This window comes from Pseudorca crassidens, chromosome 20 (genome assembly GCF_039906515.1).
Source record: "Pseudorca crassidens isolate mPseCra1 chromosome 20, mPseCra1.hap1, whole genome shotgun sequence".
Classification (NCBI taxonomy): domain Eukaryota; kingdom Metazoa; phylum Chordata; class Mammalia; order Artiodactyla; family Delphinidae; genus Pseudorca; species Pseudorca crassidens.
In genome coordinates this window covers 46,887,650-46,906,190 of record NC_090315.1, presented here as the reverse complement: position 1 = coordinate 46,906,190, position 18,541 = coordinate 46,887,650, and the positions used below count along the sequence as shown (strand labels likewise).

At 43.4% G+C, this 18,541-nt stretch overlaps 1 long non-coding RNA gene across 1 annotated transcript in view; it reads right to left on the bottom strand.

Annotated features, from left to right (window-relative positions):
- Nucleotides 1-13,093: 13,093 nt before the first annotated feature.
- LOC137215117 (uncharacterized) overlaps nt 13,094-18,541 on the bottom strand; it is a 1,036,631-nt gene continuing 1,031,183 nt past the window's right edge. Inside the window, exon 9 of the long non-coding RNA XR_010939165.1 lies at nt 13,094-13,219. This is a non-coding gene — a long non-coding RNA (uncharacterized lncRNA). The remainder of the gene's footprint in view (nt 13,220-18,541) is intronic.

Here is an 18,541-nt window from a genome sequence, read left to right as displayed (position 1 = left end):
AAGTCAATTCCACTTAACTGAATGGCTGCTAACTAAATATTTTTGGGGCTACAGCCTTCCCAGGTAGCAGCTGGAGCATCTCTGTTCCAGAACTGAGATATCAAGCAAGAGCTGGGCATCGACAGGTGAGATCACAGGGCCCTGGTGATGGATGGGGGAAGAAGAGAGGCCCCCGAACAGAGGGATGGGTGGTCCTGGTCTTGACTGAGCTGACTGGGTGCACTGGAGGACAGCCACGGACCACGGAATGCTGCTGATGGGAAGGAAAGGGACAAGAGCCAGTCTGGGATTTGTGACACAGTCTCTGATTAATTAGTTCATTTAAAACCTTGATTCTTTTCTCTGCACTTAAGGAGTATTGAAACTAACTGCTGCAGAAAGAGAGAGTTGACCAAAGGCTGGTCCGTTCACAGAGAGAGGCAGAATGGTGCAATGCTGAGCTGCTAAGAGACTGGCTTTGGGAGATTCGGTGCTCACTGATAACTTGTTTTCTGAACTTGCACGTGCTCAGGATTGCGCTTCTCTTTCTTGAATTAGGTATGACTATGTAACTTGTTTGGGCCAATGAAATGTGTGTCCCTTCTGGGTGGACATTTAATTGCTAGTGAATAACTTTCCTGCTCTTCGCTTGCCACTGTGATCATAGGTGATTGTGTTCATATGGATAAGAGCAAACCCCCTGGAATGTTAAGCTAACACATGGATAGTTGTCCAAAACTGCACTGGATTTTGTGTGAGTGAGGAATGAACTTCGATTACGTCATGCTGCTGAACTTTTGGGCCTGTTTGTTACCCAGCATAACCAAACCCTTTCTGACTGGTACAGGGGGATTTTGGTTTTTAGAATCCTGTGTCTACCAGTTGCTAGTAGTTGTGTGATTTGGCCCATTGCTTAATCCACCCATATCTTGGACTATGTATATAAAGCATATAAAAATAGTAACAACAACAATAAAAATTATGATGTATTGAATGCTTACGAGGTATAAGCATGGCATAGGCTCTGCTTATATTAATTCGTGTAATTCTCAAAGCAGCCCTGCAGTAGGATCTATTATTATCCTCATTTTACAAATGTGGAACCCAAAGCTCAGAGAGGTTAAGACTTTCCCATGGTCACACAGCTTGTAAATGACAGGCTAGAATTCAAGCCTAGGCAGATCACTCCACAACACTTTTTCTTAACCATTTTCCTACCTACCATTTTCCTGGACCTCAGCTTAGTCGCTTAATATATAACAGGTCTCCCAGTATAGGCTCGGGAATAAATTTACCAGTTGGCTCACACTCAAGCATTCTGTATGGGAGGAGAAGAGAAAAATGTGGCTAGTATTTCTTTCGCTCTCTCACTAGTCTGTCTACACCATGCCTTCCCACAAGTCTCTGTGAGGTCTGAGCCTGTCTGGAATAACCTTCTCCATTTTTTCCCTCAATCTTGGGTTTTTCTAAGGCTCCAGATCAATTCCCTACTCATTCATGATACAAACAAAGAAACTCCTTATCAGTGGAAGAGACTGAATGGACTTCTGTCAAAGGATGCCATTCTGAGGAGTTTCTCATGTATAAAATGGGGGTAATAACCCCCATCTCACTGGGTTGTTATACCATTTTTTCATCTGTTTTTTAACATCATATTCTAGGTTCTAGACACTGTGTTATGTGATTTTATATGTGTGTGTTTGTACACACACACATAAAAGATCTATCTGTTTATCTATCTATCTACCTACCTATCTATCTATCTACTTACCTACCTACCTACTTAACGATCTATCTTTTAATCTTCACAGCAATCCTAGGAGATAGATAACATGTCCATTTTACAGATGAGAAAACTGAGGCTCAGAGAATTTAAATACTTTCCCAGAAGTCACTCAGCTAGAATGAAGGATGGGGAGCTAGTTCAAATTATAATCCCAAAGCCTGGTCTTTTTTCTGTTAAACTCTAGTACCTTTCTCCCTCTTGCGTAGTTAAAATAGAATAAGAAGTTAAGATTCCCTTAGAGTACAGGGCCTGGCACATAATAGCAACTCAAGAATTGGTAGCACGAATTACGGTTCATTCATAAACATTTATTTATTTATTTGTTATTTTACTTTCCTTTATTTTTTTGCTGTGTGGCTTGTGCAATCTTAGTTCCCTGACCAGGGATTGAACCCAGGCCATGGAAGTGAAAGCAATGAGTTCTAACCACTGGACCACCAGGGAACTCCACATAAACATTTATTGAGCAGCTTCTATGCACTAGGTAGTGTGCTCCAAGAAATTCCTAAAGGAATTTTTCAAGGAATTTGAAAACAAACATATAAGGAAATCATTTCTTGTCCCTACTGCCTTTCAAGACACTCTTGGGCTGCCCACAGCGCCAACTCCTTAGAAAGCACCAGAGGGGATCCCAGGCCAAACGAGTGATGGGATACAGGGAGTGGCAGCAGCCCTCATCATGCTGGTGTGCTTTCTGAGTGGGTCTGGGTCCATAACCTGCCTGCAGGCCATCCGGGTAGCTGTGTAGGGGTGCGTGGAGTCCCTGGAGAGCAGAGCAGTGCAGAGCAGCTAAGACCCTGCTGCCTGCTGGGCACCTGCCATTCAGCATCGCAGTCATGCCTCACAACAACCTTTGGGATGGCGATGAGAGTTGCCTCATGTCCAAAACAGGACCGAGTTTACCCACGACACCACCCTGCCCTTTCTTTTTTTTTTTGCGGTACGCGGGCCTCTCACTGTTGTGGCCTCTGCTGTTGCGGAGCACAGGCTCCGGACGCGCAGGCTCAGCGGCCATGGCTCACGGGCCCAGCCGCTCTATGGCATGTGGGATCTTCCCGGACCGGGGCACGAACCCGTGTCCCCTGCGTCAGCAGGCGGACTCTCAACCACTGTGCCACCAGGGAAGCCCTCACACTGCCCTTTCTTTATGACCTTAGGTGAGGAGAAAAGGATGGTGACGGAATTCTCTTTGATCATAGTTAGAATTTACCTGGATTGAAATGTAGATTCCAGCCAGCCCCAGGGGGAGGAGAAAGAGTGCTCATATTTCATCAGCTGAACCACCATGAGATCCCCAGGAACAAGGGGCCTGACACTACATACCTCCTGCCTTTGTGCCGGGGATCATGCCAGGCTATCTCCTTATACCTTCCCCACATCCTCCCATCAATCACTGACCCCATATGATTGACGAGAAACTGTCTCAAAGAGGTTAAGCGGTGCCTAGGATTGGTCCTTATTTTCTCCGTGCCCTTATGACAACATTTAATAATTTTTCTGAGTAACTGGCCCTTCTAAGTACCTTAATTAGGGAGGTCATCTTTGCTCTCTGCTTGTCAAACGTTAGTTACTTGAGAAATGCCTTCCATTTATTGATATATCAATGTATTGGGGTGTGTGTGTGTGTGTGTGTGTGTGTGTGTGTGTGTTCATGTGTGCATGCGTGCCACCTCTATGCTTGGGTTCCTCTCAACCAATATTTTGGGTATATGCCGAGGGGAGTGTGCTCAAGCTATTTTGAGTTTCTGTACTTAACTCCTAGCAACTTTAATAAACTTCATTCCTTTAGGTAGTAGACTTAATATTTTAAGTATGGTTTTAATTACCATCCTTCTCATGTTGAAGGAAAAACTGGGAAAAGGTGGGGGGAAAATCTAACCTATGCGCATTGCCAGTGATTTCACTCTTTGTGAGAACGAAGGCCAGAATTCCAGAACAGAGAGGCTAGAGTCTCTCTAAATTGTTTCTTCAGGCATGGGCACATCATGCTTAAATCATTTTGAATTTCGCTGGGTTCTATTCTTCCAGCACAGGCTGTAAACATTTATCTTTGGGCTTTCCCAGAAATGTGTCTTATGGAAGGGATTAGCTGTTGCGCATTTAAAGTTCCGAAGGTGAACTCCTCTAACCTACCCCACATAATTAAAGTGGAAAATTTCTGGTGGAGAGAAAAAAAAAAAACATCAGGGAAAATACCATGTTTGGGAAGAGAGCTGGACTCCTACGGTCTCAAGAGATGGCTCTGCATTCTCGGGCACTTAATTATAACCCATCTCGCTGGGCGCTCTAGTTCTTCCCTCTGCTCTGTCTTATCTCTGTGTTGAGATGATCAGCAGCTTGAGGGCGTGGCATTGGAGTGGGGAGAGCGGTTGGTTTTATGGTATAATATTTAAAAATGACTCAATTTTTAATGTGGAGTATACAAGGAAGAAAAGATCAAGTAACAAAACAGAGCAATAGTTTAATTTTTTCCGATAAATCCTGTCGGTATAAAACAAAATCAATGTGTGGAGCTGGGTTTGAAAACTCCAATAATACAGAAAAAACCAAAATGAACATGAAAACCCCCACTCTCCTCACCCGCGTTTGGTTCTGCTCTACAATAACTATCACTGTTAACATTTTCTTGTGATTCCTTCCTTCAATTTAAAAAATATATTCATCGGGGCTTCCCTGGTGGCGCAGTGGTTGAGAGTCTGCCTGCCGATGCAGGGGACACGGGTTCATGCCCCGGTCCGGGAGGATCCCACATGCCGCGGAGCGGCTGGGCCCCGTGAGCCATGGCCGCTGAGCCTGCGCGTCTGGAGCCTGTGCTCCGCAGTGGGAGAGGCCACAACAGTGAGAGACCCGCGTACCGAAAAAAAAAAAAAAAATATATATATATATATATATATATATTCATCATATAATTTTAGCAGCACCCAGAAAGCCCTCGTTTCTACCTATTGTCTGTCCTCTTTGCTATAATGGCTGATAGTTCATCATTACAGATTCACTGCTTTCCATGTGTATGCTTAAGGTACTTCGTTTTTTTAAATTTTATTTTTATATTTTATTTTATTTTTTTTTGCAGTACGCGGGTCTCTCACTGTTGTGGCCTCTCCCGTTGCGGAGCACAGGCTCCGGACGCGCAGGCTCAGCGGCCATGGCTCACGGGCCCAGCCGCTCTATGGCATGTGGGATCTTCCTGGACCGGGGCACAAACCCGTGTCCCCTGCATCGGCAGGCGGACTCTCAACCACTGCGCCACCAGGGAAGCCCTGGAGCAAAATTTGAACCAAGGAAGAGGCAGTCAGGTGCTCTGAGTGGAAGGCAGACTGCTCCTGGGCTAATCAACCTTGGTTTTACATGAAAAGAACCTGGGGTGCTTTAAGATGTTCAGAGTACTGAATCCCACCCACAGAGATTCTGGATGTCCTGGTGTAGGGTATGGTCTGAGCACCCCCTTGATTCTAATATGTAGCCAAGGATGAGAATTACTGGTCTGCTCAGAGTAGCTCTCGGTAAAAGCATCAGGTGTGGCAAATTTACTTTGGGGGTCCCTGTACTCCAACTTCTGTTTTCTCTGTCTCACTGTCTCCAGGACCCTTTCCTATATCTCATCCTGCTGGAACCTGCTTTCAAAGTGTTCCCCAACAAGGTATTAGTCGATAAAAACTTCAGGGTTTAGACCTTCCAGAAGTACATGCATTTTCATATGGGATACTTAAAGTCAAAATGACCTGGAGTAATCTAGCTATAGAGGGGTGAGAAGGTGGCTGAGATGCATTTGAGCCAACAGCTTTCTAGTCATCATCACTGTAGTAATAGTCAATACGTATTATGAGCAAAACACTGTTCTAAGTATTCTCTCTCCATATATAAATACATATCTTCACTCACTGAATCCTCCCAATAGCCTTATGAGACAGGTGGCTTACATTGGATAAACAAGACACAAGAGGGTTGAGTAATATATACAAGGTCCTACAGCCAAGAAATGGTAGAGCCAAGATTTGAACTCAGGAAGTCTGACTCCAGGTACCATCTTTTAACCACTCACTGCTCAAATGACCTCAATGGTCCCTACCAAGGGCAGAATGGAGTCTGAGGCCTAGTTTTGTTTCTCCAACAGGAGATGCTGGGGAGCTTCCCCTTATTTTTCCCTTTCAAAGTCCCTGAGGCAGTACCCTCTATGGGAGATTTTCATTGTTCCTAAATGTCGCCTTTCCTGTGAGAGGGTAATACTTCTCCTGCTTCGTCAACATCAGGCTTGGCCATGTGACTTGTTTTGGCCACCAATAAAATGTGAGAGGAAGTGATGTATGCTACTTCCGAGCAGAAGCCTTAAAAGTCATCATGTTGTTTCTTTTCTCCCTTCTAGCAGGATATTGTTTTGAAGCAAGGGAGGAGCTGCTCCTTCAGACCAGGACTCAGCATAAAGACAAAGTGGAGCAAAGATACAACCATGTAATTTAGATGAAATGGAGCAAGGCGAAACAGAGGGATTACTTTCATGTAATTTTGTACATGAAAAATGTATCTTCATTTTAAGTCACTAAGGCTTGGGGATTGTTTGTTTGTTAATGCAGCATTAACAAACATTGTTTGTTTGTTAATGCAGCATTACCTAGTAAAAACTGACTGATATACCTGCTGAATATCAATATTTTTAAGCTCAAGTGCCAGAAATGCTATAAGGATAATATCCTTAAATAAGCAATAAAATACATTATAATTTTTCCAAGAAATATTGCAAATAGGCTCAAAACAGATTTCCACCTTCCACGAATACTTTTTATGCATTGACCCATCCCCATCTCAGAATGCTAAGAGATCTGAAGCATTCGCCTAGCTCAGTACATCCAGAATTCATTCACCAGCCCAATACTTACAAAGAGAATCAGAAAGAAAGGATGAAGTAGATTGAGTTATTTTAGGTTTGAGGGCATTGGATAGCATGGGAGAGAAAAAGTGTCTATTTTCCTTTATAGATGGGAATTAGCGGCAAGACTTGATGAAACTGTCCCTTAGCTGAGACAGAGAATGAAAGAATCCTTAGTATAAATTCTGTGTTCCGTGCTTCAGAATCTGTTGCTCCTTTTAACTCCCAACTTCTTGCTCCGGTCTCATACAGTTTACAAACTTATGGCCCATGAGCTGAATGTGGCATGTTGAATCTTTTATTTGGTTTGTATGTTGTGTGGGTATTTATATCAGATTGATTGCCAACACTCAAAATTTGAGATATTTCAAGTAAAAAAATTGATATTTCCAGCTTCTCTTGAAAAATCAAAAATTCTGGTTACATTGGGCCTGGGAACCATTGGCTAGAGTTAAGCAGCAGCTGCCCTTAAGGCTGGGCGTGTTCTCCATAGTCCCCACCTCTCTTTATTGCCTTATACTATTCCCACTTCACTTATTTGTATTCTTTGCTTAATCCATGCAGCCACAGGAGTTTGCTTCTCTGGGGGTCAACTTCCTTCTTTTTCTTCTCTTCCCTTCTCTCCCCTTCCCTCCCCTCCTCTCCTTTTCTTTTTCTTTTCTTTTCTTTCTTACTTCTTCCACAGTAAGGAAGGAGATCTCTGGGAGCCCGTTTTTTGCCGCCCTGAGGACACTACTCTCTGCCTTGTTCTTAGAACCTGAAGTGACCCAAATTTGACAGTCCAGCTGTTTGGGTCCCAAAGAGAGTCACCTAAACTATCTAAGACCATTCTGGGGGTGGAGGGAATAGATGCTTCCCTCTGGAAATCCTGACTATGCTTATTCAATGGATTCTATAATATTTACTGATTTGCATACTTGTGTAGCTTGAAGGTCTTGAAGAAGCATAAACCTCCTGCCCACTAGATAATTCTGTTGCTTAACAAACCATAACAGCTCTGATTACATGCAGAATACTAGCAGTAAATGGTTTGAAAATGATTTTACTATTTTCTGTTATGGAAAACTCACTTGTAGGAACATTACGGAACTGTTTTGAAATATCTTTAGCCTTCCAAATGTAAAATCACTAGACTTTGATATTTTAGCAATTCCACGTTTAAAATATCAGAGTTAATGAGAACTGCATCTGCTTTATTGACACCTACACTGGAGAAAGTCATCCAACACTGTATGGATGAAGTAGTCAGTGGGTGGGCATTTCCAATCCTCTGGCACGCCCTTTTCTTTTTCTGCACCAAATTTGTTGCTAGACCAACTTCTCACTGACTAAAACTTCACACCAAGGCTCAAGGATTATACACCTAGGACTAGGACTGTGCAGATTGTGGTATGGACTGTGGGCATCAAGATGTACACTGGGTTCCCAGTAATAAAGTCATTCTGAGAGCTCTCACACCAGCACTCAGCTAGCAGTAACCGTCTCCTGCATGCCTTCTAAGGACATTAAGACTGGACATTTTATTTTGTTTCTGTTTTAGTTTATTTGAAGGTTTTATGATGTCTCAGTTGATTGACTTCCAAATAAACACGCTGCTTTTAAAAATGGCAAGTTGTTTTTATTTATTTCTTTTAGGTGCCCAGTGGCTTCAGGGTATATTAGGCAGCTTTGAATTATAATTAAAATAATAACTGTGGACCTAAAACAATAATAGACATTGAATTATGTGAACACCAAATTAGGATGTTCAGAAAATCTGTCTGAAGAAAACCAGGGTAAGCATGGAATTTTAAAAAGTTATCTTTGTGGCAATGTGACCAAAGGAAATTTCTAACAACAGCCTTGTTATTATTTTTTTGCCTTGTTTTGCCTTCCTACAAGGCTACTCAAATTTTTATTTTTTGTGTTTGCTGGACTTGGGGTGCGTGTAGGGGGTATCCAGTTCTTTCGGTGACCTTGTCATGATTTTACAGACAAGAGAAAATAATAAAACCTGCTTGTCATCTGAGAAAATCATTGTATTCTAATGATTTCTTGAAAATTTCTCAAGTCCACGGGCACAAGCAGTAGAAGCTGGCATTGTGCTTCACTGAATGCCAAATCCTCAGAGCGCTTCTGAGTTCCTCTAAGACACACACATCTGCCTTCCTCCATCTGTCATCTTAGCTCATCTTCCTCTCCCAACTGTTCTTAAATTAAATGACTACGTCTAAAGGGAGATTTTCTCGGGAAAGCTTATGAGAATTTGTCCAAAGGCAAATTAAAACATTGCAAGGTAATCACCCAACTCAACTCACTGCTTGGTGGGTCTCAGTGCCTTTTCTTACCCAGAGGAGTTCATCAACCTTTGGGCCCCATATGGAGGAAAGCAGGAAGAAAGGGAAGTCAAGGGAAAATGGAATCCACTGGCTGATGGTCAGAGTGTCAGGAAATGAAGAGTGTGGCAGACAGGGCTGTATCATGTGCAATGGATCCAAAGGCCAGGGCAAGAGGCATAGGAGGTAAGAAGTGAAAGAAAGCAAGCATCTAGTTCTAGACCCTCCTGGCATGATGCTTAATCTCAGGGATATGAAAATTCACCTTCTCTCACCCCCATGTCCCCAGAGATGAATGGATAAGAGTTCCTGCAATCATCACGGGCCACTAGGATTGACAGGACTCTTCAGCTTGGCTGGTCATTGCCCTTTTTTATTCCCTCGATGCTCCACGTGAATTCTTTCTTAACATTGGGTTGAAGGGGACAGCTTTCCCAGAAATTACAACTGTGGGAATTTATCCTAAGGAGACAACTGGAAAGATTCATCAAGCACAAGGATGTTCATTAGAGTATTGTTTAAGATAACATTACTATCCATCCGTAGGGGATTAGTTAAATGACTGACAGTACATCCAACACTGGAATGCAACACAGTCATTCAAAAGGAACATGCAAATCTGTAATGCACTGGTGTGTTATGTGTTTGGACAACATGTATAATATGATACCACTAACATAAAATAAGACAAATATATGTATATGTCTGAAGACCAGGCATCTGATAGGATGCCTTTCAGGTTAACAGTGTTTGCTTCTGGGTGGTAGAGTTTTGGGTGATCTTAATTTTCTTTCTGCTTTGATCAACTGCTTGCACTTTAAAAAGAGATTATATATATATTTTTATAATCAGAAAAAAGCTTAATGTTAGGTGTATATTTGAGAGAAAAAAAGAGAGCAGCCTTGGTTAATGGCATGTGAGTATCTGTGCTGCTCCGCTAGTGTCTCCCAACGCCCCCAAAAGTCACAAGGAACTGAATCCGGAGAAAGAGGTTTGGCTGGGTCATGATGGGAACAGAGAGTTGGCTGCCACAGTGATGCTCTAACTCTTTATTCCCAGGCTACTACAGTCTAATCTGATCATCACTTCCATTGGAACTTTATGCTCCCCACTAAACACTCAAAGTGCTTCTTCAGATCAATGCTTTCAGTTCATCCTCAGGTGGCCTCTGTAAGGCAGAAGTGGGCAAGGAACATGAAGTTTCCTAATCTGGGGACCTGAGCCACTAGTGCCTACGGGACTCGAGGGAAACCATGGCACTGTTGAGATCAGCGTTCTGGTCCTTGGTCTCTCCATTGAGTGCTTCTTTGCCTAACCCATAGTGCCTCACCTTTAGCAATGAAAGGTAAAATGTTTGAAAGAATCTTTTTAGTAACTCAGGAGATGGAACGGAAACTTTCTGCCCTTTTGTGCATTGAGATGTTCAAGAACTGGATTATATCTGATGAGAGTGCCAGTTGGGAGAAATGTTTTTGGACCTTGGAAGGCTATCAGTGGTCCTGATTCATTCTGATGTTGCAGAGGAGGCTTCCTCCTGGACGTTTGGAGCCTGGGATAACAGTCTTATCCTACTATGAACCACTGCAAACAAGGCAAGGGTTAACTTGCCTGGGTCTCAACCTTTTTGTACATAAAACAAAGGGGGAGAGTGGCATCAGTCTTACCTGCCCCTAGGCATTCTTTGAAGGATCAAGCGATGTAACAGATATGAACGTCCTCATCTCTTTGACTTCTCTCTGACCTTCTCTAGAAGAGTTGGTTGCCCCCACCCCTTGCCATGTTCTTGTAATGGACTACCAGTTATTCTATAGGTCTTGATATCTCTGCCTCCCCAGCAAGGCTCTGAAGAACAAAGTCAAGAATGATTCTGATTCAATACAACCCCATCCCAAGACCTAGCACAGCGCTTAGCACGTGGTAGTTTTCAATTAACGTTTGTTGACCAGGTGAGTGGTACAAAAGTTTGAAACGCTCCTCCAGTGGGAAGCATTAGAAATTGCCACTGTGAAACAGGTGGAACTGTCCTCTTACTGAACAACACACAATTTACTATCCATTTTTTTTAAAAGCCCCACACCTTCTCTCCAAGACTGTTAGAGCACGTGGAATAACAATAACAACTCCTGACACGTGAGTGATGATTTGTGTCAGGCACCGCACGAAGCCCACTAGGTGAACTTCATCATCTCCTTCTACCGCCCGCACTTTAAGGTAGGTTCTGTTATCAGTTTTCCAGATAGTGATGCTGAAGCTCAGAGCATAGTTTGCTTGGAACCCAGAGAGAATCAGTCTGGAATCCATTTTCAAGCCCGAGCTCTTGACCACTTTTCCTTACTGTGTCTGAAACCAATTTGAACCAAAGATCAGGCTGGTTTAGTACCTGCTCATTTTCATTTTAACTTGGGATTTCTATAGAGTTAGCCTCTTTCAAATGCTCTTGCAACCAGTCTGTATTCAGCAGGTAAAACTGAACAAGGCCACAGGGAAGGCTTAGACGGGCTGTGTTTCGTCCCCTTGCCTTCTGACAACAACAGTCCACCTTCAGAGCCTCAGCTCAAATGTGGTCCTTTCCTTTGTTCCTTAAATGTCCCCATTTTCTTTTACTTCCCTCTCAGTTTCCTCTTAACCAGCTGAGTGACAGAAACTCAATGCTGACCACTTCATTAGTCGACGACCTTGTTCCTCTGGCCTCCTGCCCCGCTGGCTCTCCTGGGCAGGTTGCCTTACGTCATAAGTCCTTGCTAAGGGTCAGGACCTTGGAGCCATCAGCACTGGGCATGTTGTTTTAATATATATCTAGAGAAATCAGGCCTGTCGGATCACATTAGGCCCTATTTGTGGATCGTACGCCAATCCCCACAGTGGAGATGAACTGTTACCTTTGAAATACAATCATGGCTGGTTAGCAGTGAGTACAGAGCATGGATTATATTCCATCAGGGAGGCCCTTCTAATCTGTCTCTCCCCTCATTGGCAGGGCTGCCCTTCTTCCTGTACAGAGAATATCCTCATAAACAGCAGTGTTGGAAAGGAGCAAGGCTAAGAGATACAGCATGTTTCTAAAACCAGATGTGTTAATGAGCACACGAGGGTCAGTGTGGTATGTGATAACTCAGTGTCGCGGGAGCCCAAGGTAAATGGGTGAGTTGTTGGTATGGTGCTAAAATTGCAAAGTTAGCAGCCACCATCGGTTGAGGGATTACCTTGTGGCAGGCATTGGGTTAAGCATTTTATATGCATTAGCCCGTTTGGTCCTCATAGAAACCTGGAGGTCAATACTACCATTAAACCCATTTTATGGATGAAGAAATTGAGGTTCAGAAAAGTCCAGTGCTTTGCCCAAATTCACAAAGCAATTAAGTGATGGGGGGTAGGGGGCAGATTCCAAAGCTGCTTCCAACCACAAGGCCACCATGATTTTGCCATGATAGTATGTGGTCTCTTTGGAGTGGGATTTTAGGTGGTGTTTCAAGAGAACCATAATGAAATTCCCCTTTCTATTTAGGGAGGGGCCCCAAATATCTCACTTGACCCAACAGAAGATTTGTTTTAAAACGGAGTCTGGGACTAAGCCAACCTCCCTTTTTTTTTCTTTCTTCTCTGGGATTGGTTTTAAACTCATTCCTACATCCCGTGGGAGTCTGGCTGGACAGATCCCTTGACAGGGGCTAGAAATAGCTCTCAAAGCCTATTTTTAAGGAAAATGTGATGTCAAAAAATGAGGCAGGAATGGACACCAAGAAGAGAAAAGAATACACCAGAATGGAGTTAAGGAGTGCTTAACCAGGAAATGCTCAGAGACAGGAAGAGTAGCAAGGCTGACAAAAAGATGAAAATTGGCAAAGATGCACTGGGGGGATGGAAGTGCTTTCCTACTTGGGCAGTGTATTTCTGTCATATTCCTGTGTTCTGCCCTTAGGAAGCTCAGCCAGGGAAGGTAAGTGCCATGGTTCTGCTACAAACCCACTTTTCTATCTAGAAAAACAGGGCCTGACAAAACACATGCAGAATCGCCTGCTTGCCTCTTTCCTGGAACCTCAAGGCACAATGCAGAGGTGTCTAGTAACACTGCAATTTCCTTTGAACTGTTTGGTTTTGTTTGGTACCGTTGTCTGGAAGGTTAGTCTTTTTGACTGCGTTAACTCACCTGGTATAACATTTTCTTTCACTGAGAATCAAGAAGGCTGGAACTCACCTCTCTGACTCGGGCAAAGCTGGACATCATCCAATCATGCGCGGCTAGACTTCTGGAGGCTGTAAACGATATCTTCCGAGCTAAGGAAGAGAAGAAAGAACAAAAACACTGTTGGGGAGACAACTGGTGAACGTTTGTAGGCCAACTGGTGAATGAGAGACAGGATGAACCCATCCTTGTTCACTTATTTTTCTTGGGTAAAATTTGCATTTAAGGGGGGCGTTTATTAAAGTCGCCCCCACCTAGGCCACTATCACCAGCAAATGTTCCAGCTACCTGTGTTCATTCCATGTTGACAGAGCTGGAGAAAAGCACATTCTTTAACTGGAAAAGGAGTCTTTACAAATGCAACTCAGGGCGGCCGACCTCAAGACAGCAACTGATATTAATTAGAAATTATACAATGCTCTAAGTTGAACTAAAGAAATTTTGGTAGAAGGATCAGACAAGAATGAGGAAAATCGAAAGTGAAATCCTGTGCTGATTGAAAGAGACTGCAGCTCCCGCATCTCTCGCCAGCCACCACGTTACTACCTGTCTATCCCAGGGAAAGTGTTCCAATGGTGTTAACTACTGAACACTTGCCTCTCTTTCCATTCCCCTTTCCCTGTGTAGCTGCGGTGAGTTGGCTGCCGAGATGTAGCCCTGAACCTATCCATCAAGTCTAGGGAAGAGAGAGTTAGAAAGGCAAACATTATCTGGGATCAATATCTTTACAAATCCGAAGGAAACCCCAGCTCCCGAAGGGTTAAGCCAGGGAAGGAAAAGCCATCAGGCTGTTTAGTGAGTTAATGTCTTTATTGATGGGGGAGGCCTTTAAGTCCCTAACAGGAAAAGTGGGGAAAGCGGCAGATTGTTTGGCCGGGGAGAAAGGAGGAGGGAAGAACATTATCTCTATATATGCACCATGCTCTCATTCCCCCTGCATTTAAACCCCTGAAATCCATGTAATGCACAAGACTTTCTGTAACCTTGAATACTATTCAGTACAAGGTGTTTTTCTTGCTCTTATCCCCCTCCCAAAGTGGAATCCACATCTTCCCCTAACAATTTTGCTATAATGCACATCTCAGACTAATGCTTGCATTGAAGAGCACGTCTTAATTTAACAACTGTGTTATAAAGCACATCTCAAGCTAACTTTCCTAGGATGATCCATATTTCAACCTAACTACCCTGGCATAACACTTCAATCTAATTCCCCTACTACAAAGTACACTGCAATCTAACACCCTCATATAAGGTACATCTCAGTCCATTATTTTGTATTTTGTAAGCCATATTTTGGTATGTCTTTTCCATTAAGGAGCAGAACTGTCTGGAGACAACAGCTATCCCTATGCTGAAAGCTTCCGTGGTTCTTACATCGTCCTTTGGTGACAGGCTGCTGATGGATATGCTTCTGAACTTTCACCTTTGCCATCTTGGGTTCAACTCTGGCTTGTTTCTGTACTTGAAGGCTTAAGCCTCCTGTTGGGAACAGGGGTGACCAGGGAGCCCTTCCTGGCCCTGATGGACCTTCTCTCATGCTAACCAGCAGGGCGGGCCACCTCAAATGATCAGAGTCTACCTCAGGAGAGGGACGTCTGAGGCCAATGTCAGGGTCAGGGGTCAGGGTGTAGCTGTTGGCTAATAGAGTGTGAGCTAACACTGTTGTCAAATTGCTGGGCTGAACGACAATGCCTGCCTCCTGCTGATGACCTTACCCCAGGGGAGGGGGCTATTGGCTTTATTGGAAATCTGCCAGTCTCAGAGGTGATGGAAGTGGCCGATCACGGCTAAAGACTGTTTGATTGTAGATGGAGAGCCAGTTCTGTGGTTGGTCCCCAACTGAAAGGTTTGCAGAGCTGCTTATTGATGGCTGAGTTTTCCACATATGATGGATTTCTCTTCTGTTTCACAAGCAGCTGTGTTACCGTTCAGTTGTGGAGGTGGGCTACAGTGGCTCGCGGACAAGGGATTTTCCGGAATCGAGAGCCATGACAGGCGATGCTGTCACTGACTTCTGGGACGGCACCAACCTCCTATTGCTGGTTGAATGGGTCTGATTGGTTCTTGAGAGGAAACCCATCCAGAATGAATTGACAATAGATGTAAGAGGTCCTTCTGTCCCACGGCATTTTGGTGAACATGAAAGAAGACGACGAACATGTGTTCTAGAAGACATTTAGTATTCCAACCATCAACATCTCAGCCTCAAATTTTCAATCTATCCCATGCAAGAGGAAGACATTAGATTTACCTACTGGTGGCATATAACCAAGCTAGTAGTGCCATTAAATATTTGAGGAAAAGGAGTTACTGAGGACTCCTGAAGTGTAGTATGAGTTCAAGAGAGACAAGTACAGGAGGCAGAGAACAAAGTTTAGAGATAAAAAATGATCTTTATAAAACACATATGGATCATGGAGGATCACCAGCTAATACAAACCCCCATTGCAGCCTGCTAAGATAGACAGCAAAAGACTAGAAAGCATAAATGGGAGGACAGCTTATTGAAATTGCAAGGTTATTCTCCTCTTGCGTGATACCTTGGGAAAACTCATATAGATATGGCAGCACGAGTCTTTAAGTCTCTAACAGAGATGGTAAAGCATGTGGGGGGAGCAAAGTGAGGTTATGAAGTGAACTTGAAGGGTTTTTCCTAGAGAAGAATCAACTGAGGGTGACTTATCAATAACCTTCCAGTCTATTACATGACAGGACAAGCAATGTGACTTTAATCCAGGTCAACATGGTATAATCGCATAGAGTGAGACTCTGGCTTGACTCTCGTTACTATTTTCACATCTTCAAGTCTCAGTTTTCTTCTTTGTTGAGGGGAATCCTGCTCTTCACCCTCCACAGTTACAAGGAGGATTAATTCAGGTGTAGAACCATTAGCAGAGTACCTGACACAAAGTTCACATTCAATACATGTTAGTTTTCTTTCCCTTAAACTGTGGCATGGGCTTTCTGATAACGGGCATTAATAAATATGGGGAACTTGGACAATAAACCTTCCCCTTATGAGTTAGCAAGACAACCGGTATTTAGAAAGTTTAGGTTCACTTGACCACAGGAGGATGACCTAGATCAGAGGTTAGCAAATTATGGCCTACTGCCTACTTTTATAAATAAAGTTTTATTGGAACACAGCCATGCTCGTTCATTTACACATTGTCCATGGCTGTTTTTGTACTACAGTAGTAGAACTGCGTTGTTGTAACAGAAATGGTGTAGCCTGCAAAGCCTAAAATATTTACCCTCTGGCTCTTTACAGAAAATGTTTGCTGGCCCCAAACCTCTGACACTGGAACACTCTTTCTCCCTTTTGTACGAAAACAAAATGCCATGTTGAAATCCAATATGCCAAGCAGGTTCAAGCAGCAGATATTTCCCGAGGGAGCTAAACTCATCCCTGCTTGACACAAATACTTCATTGTTGGTGGAGCTTCTGAAGGTCCCAAGGTTCCATGGACCAGTTTGAAAACTACAGACTGGAAAAATCCCAGGATATTTTTTAAGGTCCTGGAAACTCAGTGATCTCTTCAGAGATTAGAGAATGGCATAGTAAAAATAATAATAATAATTTTTTAAACTAAATATGTGATGTTGGGCAGGTTACTTAACTTCTCTATGCCTCAACTTCCTCATTTAAAAAATGAGGAGGGCGTCCCTGGTGGCGCAGTGCTTAAGAATCCACCTGCCAATGCAGGGGACACGGGTTCAAGCCCAGGTCCAGGCAGATCCCACATGTCACGGAGCAGCTAAGTCCGTGCACCACAACTACTGAGCCTGCGCTCTAGAGCCCGCGAGCCACAACTACTGAAGTCTGCGTGCCTAGAGCCCGTGCTCTGCAAAAAGAGAAGCCACCGCAATGAGAAGCCTACGTACCCAACGATGAGTAGCCCCTGCTCGACGCAACTAAAGAAAGCCCGCACGCAGCAACAAAGACCTAACGCAACCAAATAAATTAACTAATTAATTAAAAAAAAGGATATTTGCCTCACAATTTGTTGTCAGGATTAAATGAGATAATATATTTAAAGGACTTGAAATAGGGCCTGGCTCATAGCTAGTGGTCAGCAAATGTTAATTACTATTGCAATTGTTCTTAATATTGGGGGCCTTCATTTGCACCGTGGAGTCTATCTGCATATTGCTCTAAATAACCCTAGTGACATATTCTGCCTATTAGTTAATTCAGTTGTTCGCTCGCTCAACACGTATTTTGTGTGCTGAAGTCATCATCGGTAAATGAACTCCAGTCCGTCCAATGCCAGCTGCACTCCCAGTCTCCTCTTGCTCGGTCTCTTTTGGCAACTCACATTGGTATTTATTGCTCCACATCTTCAACGGAGTTCCACAGTGACACCACCACTCAAAACAACTTCCTACTCCTCCACCTCCGATGGCTCCACAATTAATTCTTCAACTAGCAGTTTGGTTTCAATGCCTACGAAGTAATTAGACCTTAAAGGCTCTTTACTGGGATTTTATCTTGTCAGCGAATGTGAAAGAAACAATAATTATTATTTAATATTTATCGAGTGTCTTCAGTGTGATATGTAGATTCACGGAGGTAACCTGCCTCACTGTTGAAGACGACAGCACAGTACAGTCAAGTGTGTCTTAGCAAGGAGTCGGACAGTTCTAGAGACCCGAAACAGGAGGCCTGAGTTCTCAAATCCTGCTGTTTGTCACGCTGCTCTATCAAGTGGCACATCCTGGGGGCTGAGAGCTTCCTAATTTGTTATCCCTGGGTGCATCCTCTAAAGTCTGATTCCAAAATGGTGAATTCCAGAGATGACATCCAGTGATTTCTGTACCAAGCAGAGGGAGCTCTTTGAGGGGGGAGGTAGGTTTTCCATCACTATCAAGAGAATAATGGAATGGACACAACTATGGATGCCATAGGATGAAGATTTGGGACTCTAACTTTATCCTTTATCCCCAGAGATTATGTCAGGGTGCCCAGACCGAAGTGCAGAGCTGCCTGCTGGGGTGGCAGGTGGACAATATCATCTACTGGCTGCTAAGGATGTCCTCCATGCAGCTGGGGGCTAGTGTGGTCCAGAGACCACCCTTACCAGAAGAGTGACCTTCAGCAAGTTGCTTGATCACCCTGAGCCTCAGTTTCTCCATCAGCAAATGGAAATAACAGTAGCTACCTCACAGGATTGTTTTGCAGATCAAATAAAATAAATATACAGTAACCGGTAGTTGCTGTAGTTATCATTAATATTATTATAATAGAAAAGAAATAGAACCCATAGATACTGTTTTGGGGCAGCTTACAGAATAGCATGGGTATAAACATAAAAACACAACTTGGAAAATATTAATATATTTATCTAATTAATGTAAATTAAAATATTATTTGAAAGCTAAAGGTATCAGGGTGACTCATGGACATGGTT